The sequence below is a fragment of the Dermacentor andersoni genome, chromosome 1 (genome assembly GCF_023375885.2).
Source record: "Dermacentor andersoni chromosome 1, qqDerAnde1_hic_scaffold, whole genome shotgun sequence".
NCBI classification, from domain to species: domain Eukaryota; kingdom Metazoa; phylum Arthropoda; class Arachnida; order Ixodida; family Ixodidae; genus Dermacentor; species Dermacentor andersoni.
In genome coordinates, this window is record NC_092814.1 from 341,506,258 (window position 1) to 341,525,200 (window position 18,943).

Here is an 18,943-nt window from a genome sequence, read left to right on the forward strand (position 1 = left end):
TCTTATCTAAGTAAAGGTAATGCCACCTGTTTTTATAGCGCTAATTCTTATCTCTAGACGAACGTCGCCCGCAAAATGTCCTCGCTACCCCCGGTAGAAGGAAAGGATGAAAGAGTTACGCTGAGCCGATTAACTTCCAGGGTTGAGCTTTGTCAGCACGGGAATAACTAAGTTTAAATAATTAATCTTGCGAAGGTCAGCATAGCAGCACAACACTACGTAACTTCGTTTTGCCCAATAATTTTGTCCGCCCTTCCATCCGACGTTCCAGAACGTATTACAGGTCAATGCTGCTAAGGCAATGCATGCATCAAACACGCACCGTAGCGACCACTTCGTTTCCTGAGAATGTCATCAAACGTCTTTCGTGATGTGCAGCTGGGCAGCAACAGAATCGGAATGTCGGTGGCCAACGGAGCGGGTGACCGAACACGCAGGACGCCCTGGAGAGACAAACACATGAAGCACTAAAGCGCAGACGCAGTAGCTGAAGGCCAAATGCCGCAGTTCGTCTTAAAAGGGCCGGCTGCTGCTGGGGTGCCCGATGTCCTCATCGCCCGCCGCACCGCACAGAGTGGAGACAACCGCGGTGTCTTCTACGGCGTTGGCCATATCCGTAGAGATGCGGCGCCGAGATGTGCCGTAGAGATGCGTTATCCGCGCTCATGTGTCTTGTATGCGGTTTTGCACTATATTACTGGCCTTCCCCTAGCTCCACTGGTGTCTGGTCTTTGTAATAGCAGAGCCACGCATAATTTTTTAATTATTCACTCTTGACGAGTGACGGAGTGTAGCTTGGACCACGGACGATGAGTGAAAAGGAATACCGTTGCAATGCAATCTTTACAATATACCGACCCTGTTCACACAAATAAAATAAGGCCCACTTTAGCACCCCACTTAGAGACTCATCTTGTGTCAAGGACGATGTTAAAGTGATTGCATGCTAATAACAATAAAACAGAAAATGTCAGTTTTTAGGGAATATATTCATGCAATGGAGCAAGAAGCTTGAGCAGTATTATTGCGTTTGGAGTTCTCGCTTCTGATTTCAAGGTCAGCTAGGTTAGATCAGAGTCCTCAAACTGCCAGCTTGCGCGACCAATTTTTTTAACAGGAGAGTAGAACGATTGATTCGAACGGTAGAACGGTAGCCAGTGCCATCAGGGTACGAACCTGGCGTGTTTTTCTACGGGTATTGAACTGCGAGGGGAACTCCCGTGCTTTCTTGAGTTTATGTCCCGAACCAGCTGGTCATTGTGCTTTTCTTTTTTTTTTTTCCAGCTGGTTCGGGAGATAACTGAGGCAACCGAGATTGCTAGACGTCGTGACCAATGCGTTAGCACGCCGTCCTTGTTACTCAGAAAAAAAGAACTTCAGCCTTTGCGCATACAACGGCAATCTTGAGCGCAAAAAAAAGCGTGTTTCCCGTGATGTGCAATCATGTGACTTCGACATGTGTGGGGAATGGTATAAGAAGCCGTGTTTCTTTCAAATAAACGTTGTTGAAAGTCAACGCTTGTGGTGTGGTCTTCTCGTCTCGTGTGCCGTCTACGTTTTGCGCTGTTAACACCAGGATGGAAAACCAACAAGCCCAAGCTGCTATTCTAGCGAAATACTAACGCGACTATACCAGTGATAGGGACGGAAAAACGAAGTTTTATGCTGAAAACTTGGAGCAGAAGACGGGCCTGTGGAGTCCCCCGCAGTTTTCAGAAGAAGCATGTCCGCGCATGCAGTCTGGGCATAGAGTTTTTTTTTTTTATGAAATGACAGAGTTCGGCGCAGCTCGTGGCAGTAGGTGAACCCTCGGTCCTGATTTTGTCTTCCGATAGCCCGCATCAAGGTGAATGAAAGAATATGCAAGTCATTCGTTAGCGAGACCACAACACATGCCACGTGCAGGAGTGGCACGTGAATACATGCCGCTGTGTTGAGTCAAGGACCTGCGCAAGCAAGAACAAGGGCAAGGCGGCACGAATCGGGCAACGCTGCTTGTACGCGCGCGCTTAAAAAATTAAAATTAAATTATGGGGTTCTACGTGCCAAAACCACTTTCTGATTATGACGCACGCCGTAGTGGAGGACTCCGGAAATTTCGACCGCCTCGTGTTCTTTAACGTGCACCTAAATCTAAGTACACTGGTGTTTTCGCACGTCGCCCCCATAGAAATGCGGCCGCCGTGGCCGGGATTCGATGCCGCGACCTCTTGCTCAGCAGCCTCTGAGCAACCACGGCGGGTGCGCGCGCTTCCTCGGCCTCGTAAAACATTGGGTGCTGTTAGTTAACAATTAAGATGCCAGTCAACTATTACGCACAGCCGCCTTAACAATCATGAAAACAAAAATTAGGGAAAAAACAAGAGTCAACGAGACCTATAACTGAACTACAGGTTGCGCAGGCGACATGGAGCAATAGGTTTATTTTTCGGGGAAATTTCCGCGGCTGGTCGTTCATGTTAACCCATTTTCATTTCGGCTCGGTTGATAATCACAGCTTCTTTCGAAGTCATTATATCCAAGTTCTCGTATTTTATCAATGAAATTTTGTCATCAAAAGGAACCTAAGTGCCGTTGGAGATAGCGTAGCCTGACCGACCGTGTTGTTTTTCTCCCTGCTTTATTGACTTCATGGCTGCGGCACCTACGCCGGCTACACAGCAACTCAGTGAACTCCCTCGAAACATGCGCATATATGCTTCTAAGCAGGACACGCCCAGATGCCTTTCTACCAAAGCGTCTAGGAATCCGGGACCTCAGTACCTGCAGCCTTGCTTCTCGCCAGCTGGAAGCAATCGCTGTTTTTAAAGGAGAGCATCGTTTTGTCCAAATCCGTAAAAAATAAATGAAGAGAACCACATTACGGGAAATGTTCCGTGGAACAGTTTCTACTACCCTACCCTCCCTCCATGCGCCAGTGATAGCGTTTCATGTTAGAAAAAAAAAAAAACGTAGGCATGCGGACGCAGGCATAAACAGAAGGAAACGGACAACAGAAACACCGACTGTCAACTGAAAAGTCTCACAGTGGTGAAAAAGAAGGTGCACACAAAACTTATCGGCGCATATTGAAGAATGGCAGCACCCTCCGCCAAACTTAACTGCGCTGGCTAATGAGATGCAGCTCCAACCGTCACTCAGGGACAGCATGAAAATAAAGAGGAACTGTCGTGCCTTAAAACCTATCTTTCACGCAGGCCCACATGCGTCCCCACTTGACGGTTGGCGCTGCCACTGTGGCACTGCAATACTTACCCGCGTTGAAGTCTTCAGTCGTTTAAATCCCATCTCGAATTGGTGAACAACACAGCGTAAGCGGAAAATCGCACCCGTCATGAGGTATGTTTCTCATTAATCGTTACACGTTAACAGTCTCAATCTACCACTTTTTATACATATTACACCGATGAAATGAATAACTTTGTAGAGGGAGTGCCTAGTTGTTGGGCACCATTCTTAATCTATATTATCCCACTTTTGTTGTGTGTGCAGCTATGTGACTAGTCCACATTTGGAGTCTGTAATCAATATGCACGGCGTAAAAGCGAGAATTTGTAAAAAAAAAAAAATTCAGGCCTGGTGCAATGCTCTAACTCGACGATAACTACGGCTACAAAACCACGCAAGATTTCGCACATACAAGCTTTTGCCAGTTCTTTTTTTCACTACAGTCCTGCCACGTGTCCACTGCAGGGAGCTAAATTCAAGGGTCACGCTAAAGTTATGTAACACTTTGAAGTGCGAACGGATTATTTTGGTGAAATATTCCACGTGCAATTATCTTCTTAATGCACGCGGTGTGCAATCGCGAGCAAAAGTTGAGACACCTTTAGCGACGAAAAAAAATTACGCACACCCAACGCAAATGTGGGAATCTAAATGAAGCAAAGTTTTAGTAAAAGAGTTAAATAAACGCTTTGCATCTATCGGCCATGAGTAAAATTGTGCTTGCTTTGATCCTATGCAACGTGTAAGCTAGTGGAATGTGGACCGCTAAGCTCACCGCTTTATAGTAATGCAATTTTTGTGCTTAAACACTGCATCGTTCACAGGCTGTGATGAAATCCAGTCTCAATCAGGCGGTTGAACACTGCAAGACGTCTGTGCAGAAATGTCTACGAGGACAAAGGCTATGCATGACTCTTGTCGAGGGAAGACTGGGGATGACAAGTGCGTGAACAGAAAAGTGCGACACGTATTAAAGATCATTTAGGAATTCTGTACCTGTTGTGTCACAATAGGAGAATTCAGGAGAATTGGCGAAGAACTGGCACACACACACACAGTGGCGCATATCGAGAGGCTACATCACAGCGAATAAAGCAAATTGACGAATAAGTTAATCACAATACGCGATTTCATTATGGTTGATTCCGCGATTTCATCTGATGAAGAAACATAGTGGCTATGAGTGACCAATAGGGACAATGTCTCCGGAATAATTTTTGCCGTCGGCTGTTTCAGAAAAGGAAGTCGACCCCATGCACCAGCAGAAAGGTTATTCAGTCCAACCGCATTGGAATGCGGCCGCGAAAGCTGGGAATCGAACCTACGAACTCGAGCTAAGCAGTGGACTGTTATACTCTGAGACATCAAGCGGGGTAACAGACAGTGTAATAGGTGCACGAAACCTGTCCTTATACTTAGGGTAAACCACTTCCGTGCTCTTGACGAAATGTTTTTCGTAATGGTTCATGGCATTCTGTAGCACATCGCGAGGTGATAGCTTCAATTGCCGGTCACGGCGGCAGAATTTCGATACTGCCTTACATGCGAAAACGCTCGCACATCCTTTCGTGGGTGCTGTTTTAACCCCAGGCGGTCAAACTTCATCCGGACTCCGCCCACTAAAGTGTCACACTTAATAATACGGTGAATAAATCACACAATTCCCTTTCATTCTTGTCTTTTTGTTACTTTAGGGCAGAAGTAGCGTTCAAATAAACGTATGTGACATTTACCCCACATCTCTCTCTCTCTTTTATATCACCAACATTTTCGCCCTCATACTCTTATTCATAAGCTAAATCAGTCGTACAATCGGGTCTCGTTACATAACGCTTCGTCATTCTTGCTCAAATACTGATATTTACTTATTTTGCGCTCTTCACCTGAAAAAAAAACATACAGACTGTCGAATAACTTTTTGCCTTCCTTCAAGCTTTCATGTGAGCGTGATGTCCACAAATATTTGTATACAGCTCGAAAGAAAGTATGATTTAAAGAACGTTAAGTGAATGTTCATATTCTGACACAACGTTGCATCTAGCTTCTTACCACTCCCCATCACTACCTTTTCTGCACAGACTAACACATATAATGTGACATGGCGGGTAAAAGACCTTTCGTAAAAGGCTGCCCCTATTCTATCTACGACATTCCCGAAGGAACACGGAACGAGGACATCTGCATTAATGAAGTGTTTCACGATCAACTGGCAAAAAATACAGCGATGAGGAGACTGACATTCAATGGTGACACATAGAGTGGAAGAAGGGATTATGAAACTCGTTCGAGAAGCACCGAATAATGTTCTTTTGTGAGCTCGCGTTAGTGAGGGATAATAAAAGCAAGTAAAACCCAAAGCTGGCGCGCTTCAGAATGATTCGGGAAAATCTTTAAACCATGTCAATCCAAGCTGGAGTAAACACTTGCCATACTCGTATTTATAAAAAGATCAAGAGCAATGCCCGTCGCCTGTGTACGAGGATCACGTGCGAGTAAAAGACGGAGACGAAGCGCCCTTCTGCGTTCGACGCTGCACGAGACGCTGCACGAGCGAAACCAGCCAACCGAGCGAGCACCTTGGAGACGATGGCCCCTTCAGCCGCTCTGAAGTCCTTCAGGCGTTCCCGGATGCCAAGGCACCCTCACGCAAGGCGCCAACGGCGCACTGATGGCGTCCGCCGTCCAGTCTCACTCGGCATCCGACGTCGTGCTGGCGGGGCTAGGCAGCGGGTTTCGACCGACCAATTATCCCTCCGGCTGCCTGGGCGCCACAAGGACCGCATGAGGTGTCCTCGCCACGTCTTCCAGCGCAAGTGCCGCAATGAGGCCATGTCGCGCTGCACTCTGGGATCCGCAGCAGCAGCACCTGGCAACTGCAGCACACTGCCGTGCTTCTGGCTCCGGCATGAAAGGCTGCGCTCCTGCAGAGCCCTGGCAAGTGACGTTTATTCATTCGCCTTGAGTGTATGTAGCTGCCATGCCGTCAATATTATTTCATACACGCAGATAGCACGCTATGTCACGGGATATCTTCATACTGAGTATAATATGGGCCATGCTGCCTTTCCGTCCTTTATCAGTCTGGATTGAAAACCTCCTCACAATATTCATCAGTAAGAATGGAACGGTCTCTCCTGTATTTTTGTTTATTCCTTTTAATCCTAACGTTGGAGTCTTAGCGTAGGTAACTGTAAGTAGGTTTTACAGATATAAGTCTTAGAAATATTAAACCACAAGAAACGTATAAAGGAAGAAGTGCCTCTGTGTGCACCCTTGTATCCATCTTTCGTGCGGATATTTTGTCCACGCAGTGGCCGTTCGTCTACGTTTTTAATAAAGACTGAATAATAGTACAAACTAAAATTTGATGACGTAATAAGCTGTCATGGGAGCCCAGTAGCCACCCTGTCGCTCTCCAGAGGTCGAGGTCATGTGTTAGATCCTAGACGGGGGGGGGGGGGGGGGGGGGGGCGGAGAGGGGGGGGGGCAAGTTCCTATCGGGGGCGGCATCCAAAACGCTCGTGCAAGATGGATTCGCAGCACGGTAAATAACCCCCGGCGGTCAAATTATTCCCAGAGCACTGCGACTCATCATTGAATTGCAGTTCCGACACCTAACTCCCGCTCAACCGACGCCAAAGCAAAACCAAACAAAACCAAACAAAAAAACCTGGCGCCCTATAACGTAAAACTATTCCAATATGTTTTTATTCCAATCTCCTGACGTCAAGTTTCCGCAACCGCCGACGCAAGCATCACGCGGTGACCCGCAGCGCTGCCTGAACAGCCCAATCAAACACTCCTACTTTTCTTTGCTTTCGAAATGAATAACATTGTCTACGTTGAAGTGTGTTTCACTTGTAATTGGGTGCCAGGAGGCGAGGAGCACGCTCAAGTGGAGAGCGTTTCGATGGCGCCGAGACACCGAACTGAAGAAATAACCAGATGAAGAGGGTGGTGCCGGCGTCTGCGATTGGTCCGCGTTCTGTAATTCGTCGAATGGGAAATTACAATTTTTCTTTGGTTCGGTCAAATGATGCATAATCAGTGCGTGCACGCTATTTTAGATGGGGAGCTATCGGTCCAAAAAAGTTTTTGACCAGTCGTGGAGGGCTGATTTCATAATTGGAATAGAAATGTTTGGAATGCTTTGCCATTATAGCGCCCCTGGTAGCTAACTGAATCATTTAGATGAGCGACAACATAATTTTATTTAAATGACTGTTTCATTATGTGGCGTCGCAAACGGACCAAATATAGAAGGCGACTTTATGCTACGGGGCTACGCAGCGGTCATCGACCGACCAGTTTTCGCTCCGGCTGCCCGGGCGCCACAAGGACAGCAGCAGGTCTCCTCGTCACGTCTGCCAGCGCAAGTGCCACCATGACGCCATGTTGGGCTGCCCTCTGGGATCAGCAGGAGCAGCAGGTGGCAACTCCAGCATCCTGCCGGGCTTGTGGCTCCGGTACGAAAGTCCCTGCCCCTGCCGAGTGATGGCAAGTTTGGTTTGTTCATTCGCCAACAGTGTTAATAGCTTTGCTGCCGTCAAGGTGATTTGATAGGCGCCCATAGTACAGCGTGTCACGTGATATTTCTATATTGAATTTAAAGGGGAGTGATCTCTTTGGGGCGCTCTCGGGATGCAGTTTGCATTCGGCTGGTCGAAACCAGGCGTTCTGAACACATTCGCGTGGTCTATTCAGAGCGCCGAGCACCAGCAGAGAGCGTTAGGAGGCGGTGCTGTATGCCTTCCACACGACAGCGCCACCAAAATCCTAGGGAAGCTGGATCACGCGGCTACTCTGATGGCTCTGGCAGAAGCTAGCACGTTCGGCTGGGGCAGTATTTCTACAGCTCCAATCACGAGAGGGCTGCGCATCGCTGTAAACCGACTTGGGCCGTCGTAGGAACCACCAGAGTGTACCACAAGAGGCCCCGTGTTGGCCTATTTTCCTTAAACTATTCGTATTAAAAGGCCTCTACTCATCAGGACAAATTGAATGGCATTCCAAGCGTTCATTTTTTAATTTCTAGAATTTGGTGCCTTTGGGTAGAAACTATCTGCATATATTTTTTTCTTGTTTTTTTTTTAATTATGGAATTTTACGTGGCGAAATCACGATCTGATTGATAAGCACGCTGTGGTTCGGGACTCCGGAATAATTTTGACCTCGTGGTGGTCTTTTAACGTGCACCTAACCCTAACTGCACGGGTGCTTTCGCATTTCGCCCTATCGAAATGCGCCCGCCGTTGCCGGGATTCGCTCCCACGACCTCGTGCGTTGCAGCGCAACACCATAGCCCCTAAGCAATCACGGCGGGTTAGATCGAGTCCATATAAGTCGTTTTACTGTTCGACAAACAAACCTTAAATCGAAAAAGTACCTCATTGTCCAGTGAATAATATACGCCTTCTTTACATATGTTTCTTCCATTTAGTGAAATCCGGTCTGCACGAAAAGAAAAAAATAATACTTCTAGCAGCGTTATCTTTGTCGACAACTATTTTTGGGTCTAAAACGAAGCCTACGGAACCAAATCGCGACTTTTGCACCGCTGCAGGAAGAAGTCCCGCAGTTCTGTTGACGTTTTCTTATGTTCAAAAAACACTGTCTTGTTCTTTCAAAGCATAAAATTGGAACAATGCGTAACAGTCAACAGTAAGCGACTGATAGTTTACTGTTTTGGTTAGTTTGCCCTGTTGAGTTTTCCATACTCGAGAAAAGAGCCCATTTGGGCGTCAGTCAAATTGGCAAACGCAAAATTGCGGTGGTGTCTTCTGGTGCCTGTTCGTCGCTTCTGTCCAGCTTATTGATTCCCACGTGGTCAAAATTAACCTCGACTGTCTTCCACTAAATCGTGCCTCATAATAAAATCGAAATTTTGGCAAGTAAAACCCCAGACTTCATTCATTCCGCCTCTGACCTTACGGGCAGAGACTGATGACCAACATGAAAAACAAAATACAGTTGAGGCGAACAAAACACGTTTTGACACCATCCACGCGGAATCCAGGTCAATCAGTCAGGGAACCACAACCGTCGAGGCCGGCTTCGGTTGCCCGTTCGACATCATACGACCACTTCGGGGCTCAGGTACAGGCTGCGTTGCTGCCTGTTCAGAAATCGATTGATATCGGCTGTATAAATATCGATTAGCCTCTGAAATTTACGCCGAGATAATGGTATCTGCCAGCACTGAAATGAAGGAGTCATGCACCGTCGGAAAACATTAAAGCCGAAGCCTGTGCCACACTCAATCACCGGGACTCCGCTGCATAGGAATACACGTGCAGAAAACTGAAAACCCGTAGCCTTCGCTTCGTGCCACAGAGTAGTTGTCAGCGAGTATTGAATCAGCGAGTATCGTCAGCGAGTATTGAGCGTGAATTCGTTTCGATGTACCTTTTGTTGTTCATTTCCTGCTCCTTTATTGTTGTTCATTTTAAGTGCTGGCCCAGAAAGGTCGCAACCTCTTAGTGTACTGTTTAACTACGCGTATAATATTAACAAGTGTATAAGCTTGTCCTTCATATTTCGATGCAATGTATTGCCCGATGTCCAGTAACCGCCTCCGTATGGAGGCTTGCACTATGTATGAAATAAAAAAAAATAATTACCCGCAGTGGTTGTCCAGTGGCTAAGGGGTTGCACTGCTGAGTCCGAGGTCGCCGGTTCGATCCTCGCCAAGGCGGACGCTTTCCGATGTAGTGCGGAATGCAAGAACGGTCACGCATGCCGTCACTTGGGTGCGCGATGAAGAACCCCACCGCGTTGAAATACACTCCGAAGGACGCTCGCTACGGCGTAACTCATAATAATATCGTAGATTTGGCTGGTAAAATGGCCGAATTGAATTAAAAAAAAAGACTCCTTAACGGACACCACCATAATTCATTCGAATACCAGAGGAATTCTCTGAAAACGGATGTACTCTGCTGTGGTTGCACAGTCTAACGAAATTTACTAGCCGAACTTTTCCTTCTCATTTTATGACGTGCTCATCGGGGCAGTCAAATCATTTAAGCATGCAGTAAAGCAGCCAAGGCTAAAATGATGACGTGCACGCATCCCTAAGCGTTGTAATCCCTGACGGTCAACGTGCCGCCAATACGTTGCAGGAGTTTTGTTCCGACGTCGTTGTAAGCGCCAATTACAAGTAAATACACACTGAGTATTCTGCACGCAATCTGCACGCGCAATTTCAATATGATACAGACGTACTTGAGCTACGTGCGAGATAGCTGAACGCATAAGTTTAGTGAACTCCATTAATGGAGAACCTTGCTGCATAAGAATAACTATATATATATAACACTAAATGAAATATTATGCCATATGTAATGTCCTTCTAAAGCAAGTACAATTAAAGTGCGCTATTCTCAACTGTCGTCATACCTTAATGGTCGATGAGTATTAGGAACATGTTCGACTCCATTTGTGTTGAAACCATCAACAACAACAACAACAACAACAAAGGCTCTGTGTCATCCACTCTGTGACGAAGGATGACCAGCGAGGTTGTCTATGTGGGCCGCTTAATGGCGAACTACACCTACGCCACGGGTCGGTCCGACATTGCACTATCTTCGGGATCGTACAGCGTAATGGGAGTTTTCTATCTACACACGGACACGATTCTGGGGGAACTAGCCTTCAAGAGCTTCTGTATAATTTTTTAAATAATTAATGACGACGACGAATGCGGGAGCAGTCGCACGAGCGCGTTCATGCGGTAGCGCCCACGGGCGGAAACGAGCCAGCTGTGGAAGACGGCGATGACACTGGAACCAATCCTGATGACGATAGTTTTCTCTTAACACATGGATACGATCCTTGGGGAACTAGCCCTTAACAACTTCGCTGTAAAAAATCCTAGGGCACCTAAGCATTTAGGAGTTGTGAACACGAAACATTAAAGTACAACTGAACGCCGCTGAGCGGTCCTTCGAGTTATGAGCACTTCATGGGCTTTAAGGCGTGCGCGTTAAGACGCCTGGCCTAACACAAGACTGGTGCACTTTGATCCGTGACGTAATGCTATCTTGCCCGCCTGCCATGGAATCTAATGGGGACGCTCTCGAATAAGCCACGGTGATGTTGATGTCATTGCATTCGTCACGCCGGGCTTGGCAATCATGATCTCATCAGGCGGAGTGCAAAGGCCTACGAACCGCCCTGTGGGTAACACGCACGGCTTCTGAACGTGGGTTCGTACGTCCGAAACTCACAACCACCAATGTCTTTCCTTTCTTGTTTATTCTGTTTTCTTTCTTTAATTACCGAGGCTAAGTTAGGACGCAGGCGACAGCTTGCGCGGCCAAGGAACGCTCTGATAACACAGTCTTCCGAGAGCGAGAGCGAGGTTGACGTGATAGGCGGTGATGCCCCTCCCTTTCGCCTGCACTTTTCCGTCGAGTCGCGCCTTCCTGTAGCCTTCCTGTAAGGCTGGCTGCCACTCCGACTTCATCTCGTAACACCCACTTCCCAACATTTTGTCCCTTCCTCTAGACATCAGCAACCCCCCAACGTATACGGAATATTATAGGGAGGAAAAGTAATGGTTTCTGTGCCTCGGATTATAGCGTGCTTTGACAAAAGGGACCGATACTTGTTTCCATTCCCGGTTCTCGGAATTATACGCGCTGAAGGATTTGGCCACAATACATGGAGATCAACTATCCATGGCCTGTGTAGTCTGTCCTCCTTATTTCGTCATATTTTCGCACTGTATGCCATAGTATGTCGCCCTGTCAACAGACTCGGCAAACAACCGTGTTCAAGCTATCGAGCTTGTCCAACAGGGTAGCTACACTGCCGGTATTAATCAATCGTGCACGTAGGGACCATAAAATGAATCTGTCGGCGACCACCGACACGGTGACATCTTTATTTACTAGGCTTCCTTATTTCGCCAGCGAGTCAAGCGGGCTTCACACAACGCAGCAAAGTCCTCTGACAAGCATCACGTGACTGAGCCGCAACGAACTGCTCCGCCGGCAACTTATCTGCTTCGTACATGTGTGCGCAGTGATTGGGCAACACAGAGTCACCTAATGCTCGTCCGCACAATAAGTTCCGTCACTTCAATCCAGCTTGAGTGTGCGCCTTTAAGCGGAAAGGCAGCGCAAAAAAGCAAAATGAAACGAGGATGTGTGTGTCATTCAAGCTCACTGGCCTCTTCGTTCGATCGCCAGTGCTGCCTCCAGCTTTCTTGTCGTTTTCAACGGGAGTCCTCCTCACATGCTTAATTGTCCTGCACTAAATGGAAGGAGAACGCATTAAACCTTGGTTTATTATGGGAGAGTATTTCGGCAGTATTGGAAGACTCTTAGCAAGTAAGTAGCGCAAAACACAAATTAAAAATGTTGCGAGCTGATCCGCTTCATAGTGCATGGCTTGGCACCTGTAACACACGGTCAGGGTTGTCCGCAGTCTCCCAGATCGTAACAGAGCAAAAGGGTTCGATCTCTGAGGGCACGTGCTGTCCAACTGGGAGAGAAAGACAACTCGGGAGAGAAAGACAAGCCGCTTGAAAATAGTTGCGAACTGTTCTAACACGGGACATTGCTAGTTAATGAAAAGCACGCGCGTCTGGTTTACCTGCGAAAAAATTATCAATAAACTGACTTATTATAGGCTACCATCAATCTGTGTACTGAAGCATCGGTAACCGTCCTTCGTAATCGCTACCGCATTCTTCACCCCTGTCATTAGCGTTGGGCATCTGCGAAGCAGTGAAAAAGTTTACTCCGATGAAGCGTGTTACTGAATAAGAATGGCCACTAGTCAAAAGAAGCAGTTCCAGCCCAGAGAGCGATGGCCTTGCGCTGCCGTATGGTTTTCTACCATAACGATTCAGAGGTGGCCTGCAGTGGCATGGTTCAAGCACTTACATGATGTTCTGAGGGCCGCAAGATAAGGATGGTGACAAAGATAGGCATGCCTTGAACATGTTCTTAACGTCCTAACTTTGCAGCCCGTTCCGCCTATGCGTTTCGAGGAAATATTCTATAAATTTATAAAAGGTCTGCAATTAGGCATAACATCAGCACTACCCACCAGCAGGGAAACTGCTAAAGTTGATCTTGTTCTCACCCAGAGCATCAAGGACTCCACTACACTCAAATCGCAGTCGTAATATTTATCGGTATAAATGAACTGACACCCTTTGTTATGACGTTCTTACAGAGAAACATCCAAAGTGTAGATTTTGGAAGAATCTTTCGATATCCTTACGCTTTGCCTTTCAAACAGACGGTAATGTGTTACACTGAAAGACTTCACTTCTTCAGCACTAAATACACAAAAATGATTATACCACTGGGGTCCGTTGCACGGTGTGTTCTCTTCAATTTTTATACGTAAATTATTTGACTTTTTGATTATTTAAAAAATTATACGTAAAATTGAAAAACCTACAATTCAGAATATAAAAGGCACTCAAAGAGGATAATTCGAAAACAAGATCTAGCGGATGTGAAAGTACCGGAGGAACACAACATAGAATATAACTCATCCAAAAAGGAAAGAAAAAAAACTTTCACATTGCACAGAGACATCACATGATGACATACGTACGCAGGATTTGTTGAAAGTTGCCGGGGTGAACTTCAGTAGGCAATGCCTGATGGTAGGTTATTCTAGCGAAATATGAATCTGGGTATAAATGACTGAGCGCAAAGATCTGAGTGATACACACCAGGCTTTGACTTAGAGAGGGTGATCTCTGCGAGAGAAAATAAGAGCGTGAGTGAAAGAAGCCATCAATGCAAACGCTCGTGATGGTGAAGTTTATCAAAGAGCGATAGGCGCGCGTGTTTGCTCCGTAGTGATAGCGGATGCAATTCGGCACAATTCTTTAAACATGCAGCACTAGAGTGTGGGAGATAATCTCTAAAGATAAAGCAAGCAGCACGGCTTACAAGTAGTCAAGGTTACGTACGATGGTGTCCTGGTTCGTATCCCAGGTGGCGCATGCATATTCGACTTTGAGGTATCACTAATGTGGTGTATAAGCTAGATCTTTTTTTTTAAGTGTAAAGGCGCTTGCTTTAGTCTGTGTTCTATAATTTGAAATTTGCGGTTAACAGATGCAAGTGTAACGTTGATGTGATGACGAACATATTGGATCCCATTGCAAATTGACTCCTCAACAATCTTATTATCAAGAGAGTATGACGTTGCAATATACGAGACGAGGAGCGCCAAAATCACATGCACTTAGCTTTAGCATAATTTCAGGTCATTTACCAGTCTGAACACCATGTACTCAATGCGTTTAGGTGTGGTTGGAACGCTTGACGATTAGCGTTGGTAGAAATTTTACGGCAAATAGCGCAATCATCGGCCAACAGACTTATTCGGGACGACATGCAGCTAGGCAAATCAATAATGTAGACTATAAAAAGCAAAGCAGCAAGCACGCTCCGTTGTGGAACCCTGGAGGCAACTGGAATAAAGGAGTAGTTGTGGCGTTCATGGTGCAGGTGTTCCTGTTCATACTAGATTATTTCGCTAGGAAATAGAGGCTTGCCGTCACCCGACTGCCCCGTAACTTATAATTTCATAACCGCTTCTGTACAGCGCTTCGAGTGAGCGCGGGCCGTGTCAGTGGATTTGTCACACAATGCAAGTGCCACGCAAGGGTGACAAAGGGCTTGTTTTGTGCTGTCGCAGTGCCAGGACCTGCGGCCACGCTGTGCTACGGCGAAGCTGCAGAACCTGCTAGACGCCTGAGAATCGCACGCAGCAGCACAACTGGCGTCATTGAGGAGGTAATGTATGGTATGTGCACATCGGCCATTGGCGACGTTCTACTAGGAATCGACAGTTAGAAGTCATTTATGCATTATTTGGCGCGTGAGTGTTTCAGCAGAATTTAATGACATTTTGCGATGAACCTTTCCGAAACAAGATGAAAAATGTTGCACGTTTGTTCAATTGCTTTTGGAAGCGTTGCCATATGCATAGGCCGCGGTAAGGGTTCGGAAACTCCTGCTTCCGAGCCACAGATTCTGCACTACAGGAAGACATGAGGCAAAAAGGGTCGCAAGACAGAGGGAGAATAGTTAAAAAAATTAATGTAGGGTTTTACGTGCGAAAATCACGATCTGATTATGATGCACGCCGTAGGAGGGCACTCCCGAAATTTGGACCAGCTGGGGTTCTTTAACGTGCTCCTGAATCTAAGTTCACAGGCCTTTTCGCATTTCGTCCCCATCGTAATGCGTGGCCGCCGTGGCCGGGATTCGGTCCCGCGACCTGTTGCTTAGCAGCCCAATACCATAGACATTAAGTAACAACGGCGGGTGAGGGAGATTCGTCGTCAACTGCTAGAACGACATGTTGCTCGTTAACGACCATGCGCGCATGCCCGGTTATCTGCATGCGGAAAAATCGGTGAACTTCCTCGGCCCAATTTAGTTGCAATTGGCCTGCGCACTTCGACACTCGTCACCGTCCTCGAGCGAGACTTTGATCCAACGAACAGTTCTTCTTATGCTTGTTTTTACTAAATGTTACACCCAAGGGGATGGTTGGTTAATATTTTACCCTCGCAGTGGCCCGACCTGCCGGCCTGCTGCCCTTCGGTGACGCTGCGGTGGCTGCTCGACGCCGAAGAATCGCACGCAGCAGCAGCGCCACGAGCAGCGCTCACTTCGCCAAGTGCATCGCATGCTGCAGCTGTTGCGCCTCGAGCGACCCAGTGTTGCCGAACGAGGTCACGTGGACTTCTCTCTCTCCAGAAAGAGTCCGCGCGCGTGGCCAGGACGTTAATGTTAACGCTTTTGGTTTCGTGATCCGCCGCTTTTTGTTCTTCTACTTTTTTTAATATATCAGTAAATATGGTTTTGATTGTCTACTGGCGTGACGTCTATGCTAAAACGCTGTCGTTATCCGAGAAGAGGTGATTTCAAGCTGTGCCGAAGCTTCTCCAGTCCTATACCCTTACTATAAACAATCGCAAAAAAGGAGTACGACTACTGAAATGATTACAGTGTGTTTCGCGGTCGTGTACATGTACCGCGACCTACCGATAGTCTTGTACTTATATGCATCAACTGGTGTTAAAGTAAGACCAAGAGTGAAACAGCAGTCATGGCGACACTTTCACGGTGGATATCTGGAAACTGGTGCCACCCTTAGGATTAGATCAAAATAAATGTACCTTGCAAAAGCACCGGCAACCATTCTTAAACGAAGTGAGTGATGCATAAAGCAGTCCGTTGAAACGTCCGTTAGAGATTTGTTCAGTAATGAGTCAGTTACGGTATTTGATTTCTCGCGCAGATATAAGCCTCTTCCATTATTCCAGTTGAAGGATTCGATTTGCGTTACAATGCCGCAGGCAACTTTAAAAAGATACTGTATTGTCTAAAACATAAACCTGCCATAACGCCCTCAAGCCCCTGCAGTTCTTAAGTGAGTCAATTAAGGTTCCGCACTTTTGACATGCGTGCCGACAATAGACTGGCCTATAACGAGGCCTGCTTGTCATTTGCGGTTCTGCGTTCCGTACATGCCATTGAATGCTGCATTATACGTCAGCTCGGATGTGTAATAAAAGCAAGCCCGTTGTGTGGTACGTCACGTGTTATGTGAATGCGATGAAACGCTGACATCTGTGAGAAGCATCATCTGAGTGGAAAGCGACGCCCCGTTACGGGGTCAAGCGAAGGTGAAGTCACTGCCATCGGGTTGCCATGACAGCAAGATGCATACGCAAACGTTGGTAAACAATCGTAAGCGCAAAATGTATTCAGCAGAGTAATGGTTCTGGAAGGGGATTTACTCGTCGTCAAACAGGACGCCGCCTCAAGTGCGAAAAACGATTCACTGACTCGTGACTGAAGCCAAAGGAAAGCGTCACTTCATGTTAGAAATAGGTTACGGAAAAATCTTCTAATATTAGGCCTACACAACAGCGCTACGGAAAGTTGGACTGGCTGTGAAAATAAAGCCCTGACCTCCTTCCAGTTGTAATGAGGCGAATCTATTCCTTCAGACATAATTCAGCATGCGCACAGGGCCGGCAAGTTCGACGGTAATAAAAATCAGCCCGTTAAGATGACATATCATTAAAAGATTAGCAACGATTGTTGTGTGAAGACATAAGATGAAAGTGTCACAATAAGTGGTACGCGAAGATTTCACCCCTTGTGTTCGGCATGCACAATCAAAGCTGCTGCAGTGCAGTGCAGATAACTGCGGCGTCTCATACGGCGTTGGCCACGCGAATCGCGGAAGCCGTAGGAGACGCCTTAACCGGACGCCGTATATGGGCGCGTTGCCGGCGCTGATGTGTCTTGTGTGCGGTTTGGCACTACTTTACTGGCTTTGCCCCATGTCCACTAGACTCTGGTGTTCGCGATAGTTGAGCGACGCATAAATTTTATTATTCACCCTTCACGTCCGGCGGCGTGTAGATCGGACCATGGACGATGAGATAAAAGGAATAGCGTTGGAATGCAATCTTTACAATACACCGACCCTGTTCACGCAAATCAAATAAGGCCGATTTTAGCACGACAGTTAGAGACTCATCTTATGTCCAGGACGGTTCGTGTCGCTACTACATCGCAAATACTGCTGCTGCAGCTGCGATCGAATAAATAAATTTGGCCGCGGCCACAGCCATAGTGATCACCTTAAGACACCTTACGTTTTCTTGCCACGTGTTCTTACTTACCACGCGTGAGTACTTTCAACTAGATATAGTTTGTTCCTAAATGAGAAAATGTGGCGCATAAAACACGAGTAGCCGTAGTCAGGGCCGGTTTTCACCTAACTCGTGTATAAGCACTCCACTCCGCGCTTTCTTTTTCATCGTAGAATGTTCAAGTGATTGCACGCTACAACAGTAACACCGAAAATTTCAGTTTCTCGGGAATATATTCATGCAATGGAGGAAGGAGCTTGAGCAGTACTATTGCGTTTGGAGTTATCATCCCTTCTGACGTCAAGGTCAGCTAGGTTAGATCATAGTCCTGAAACTGGCAACTTGCGCGACCAATTTTTTTTTTCTTGAAGGAGAGTAGAACGATCGATTCGAAAGGTAGAACGGTAGCCAGTGCCATCAGGGAACGAAACTCGCGTTTTTTTACGGGTATCCAACTGTAAGGGGAACTCCCGTGCTTTGTTTAGTTAGCCTATAGCTGGCAAGCCCATGGCCGATTGTACACTATTCCCGTGAACGCAGCGAAGGTGACGCGTTGCAAAGGAAGAGCAGAGACGTGATTGACATTGGTAACACGTAGTGCCAGACTGAATATTGTATTTAAGGCCTAAACAAGCTTTCCCAAGAATTTTTCGCCAAACGTCTGCATACGAACGTTGCGCGGTTTCTGTGAAACACGGTTTCATAGAAACTGGAATACGCTGGCGAATTCCGTGCGGCAGAGTCTGCTGGAAGTGCGAGCATCGCACGCAGCACCGCAGCCATTGGCGCCCATAGGCGTCGCCCGAGTCCGGGGCCACGACACCCGAAGCAGCCGAAGCGGCTCTTTCTTGTCTTCTTCTTCTTCTTCTTCTTTTTAAGCCACTCCCTGCCTGCACTGCGCTGCGGCAGAAGGAGTGGCAAGACCGCGCGATATTTTACGAACACGTTTTTTTTTTTCTTTTCTTCTGTAACATCGCTTTTCGCGGTTCGCGTAGGTCCAGCTCTTCAAGATTGTAAACATTTAAACAGTAAATATCGTCACATGGTCGTGAC

At 46.9% G+C, this 18,943-nt stretch overlaps 1 long non-coding RNA gene across 1 annotated transcript; it reads left to right on the forward strand.

Moving 5' to 3' along the window:
• The first annotated feature begins 14,862 nt into the window (after nt 1-14,862).
• LOC140215362 (uncharacterized) lies at nt 14,863-16,091 on the forward strand. Its single transcript, XR_011892322.1, has 2 exons — nt 14,863-15,015; nt 15,792-16,091. It is a non-coding gene; the product is annotated as an uncharacterized lncRNA (long non-coding RNA).
• Nucleotides 16,092-18,943: the final 2,852 nt, after the last annotated feature.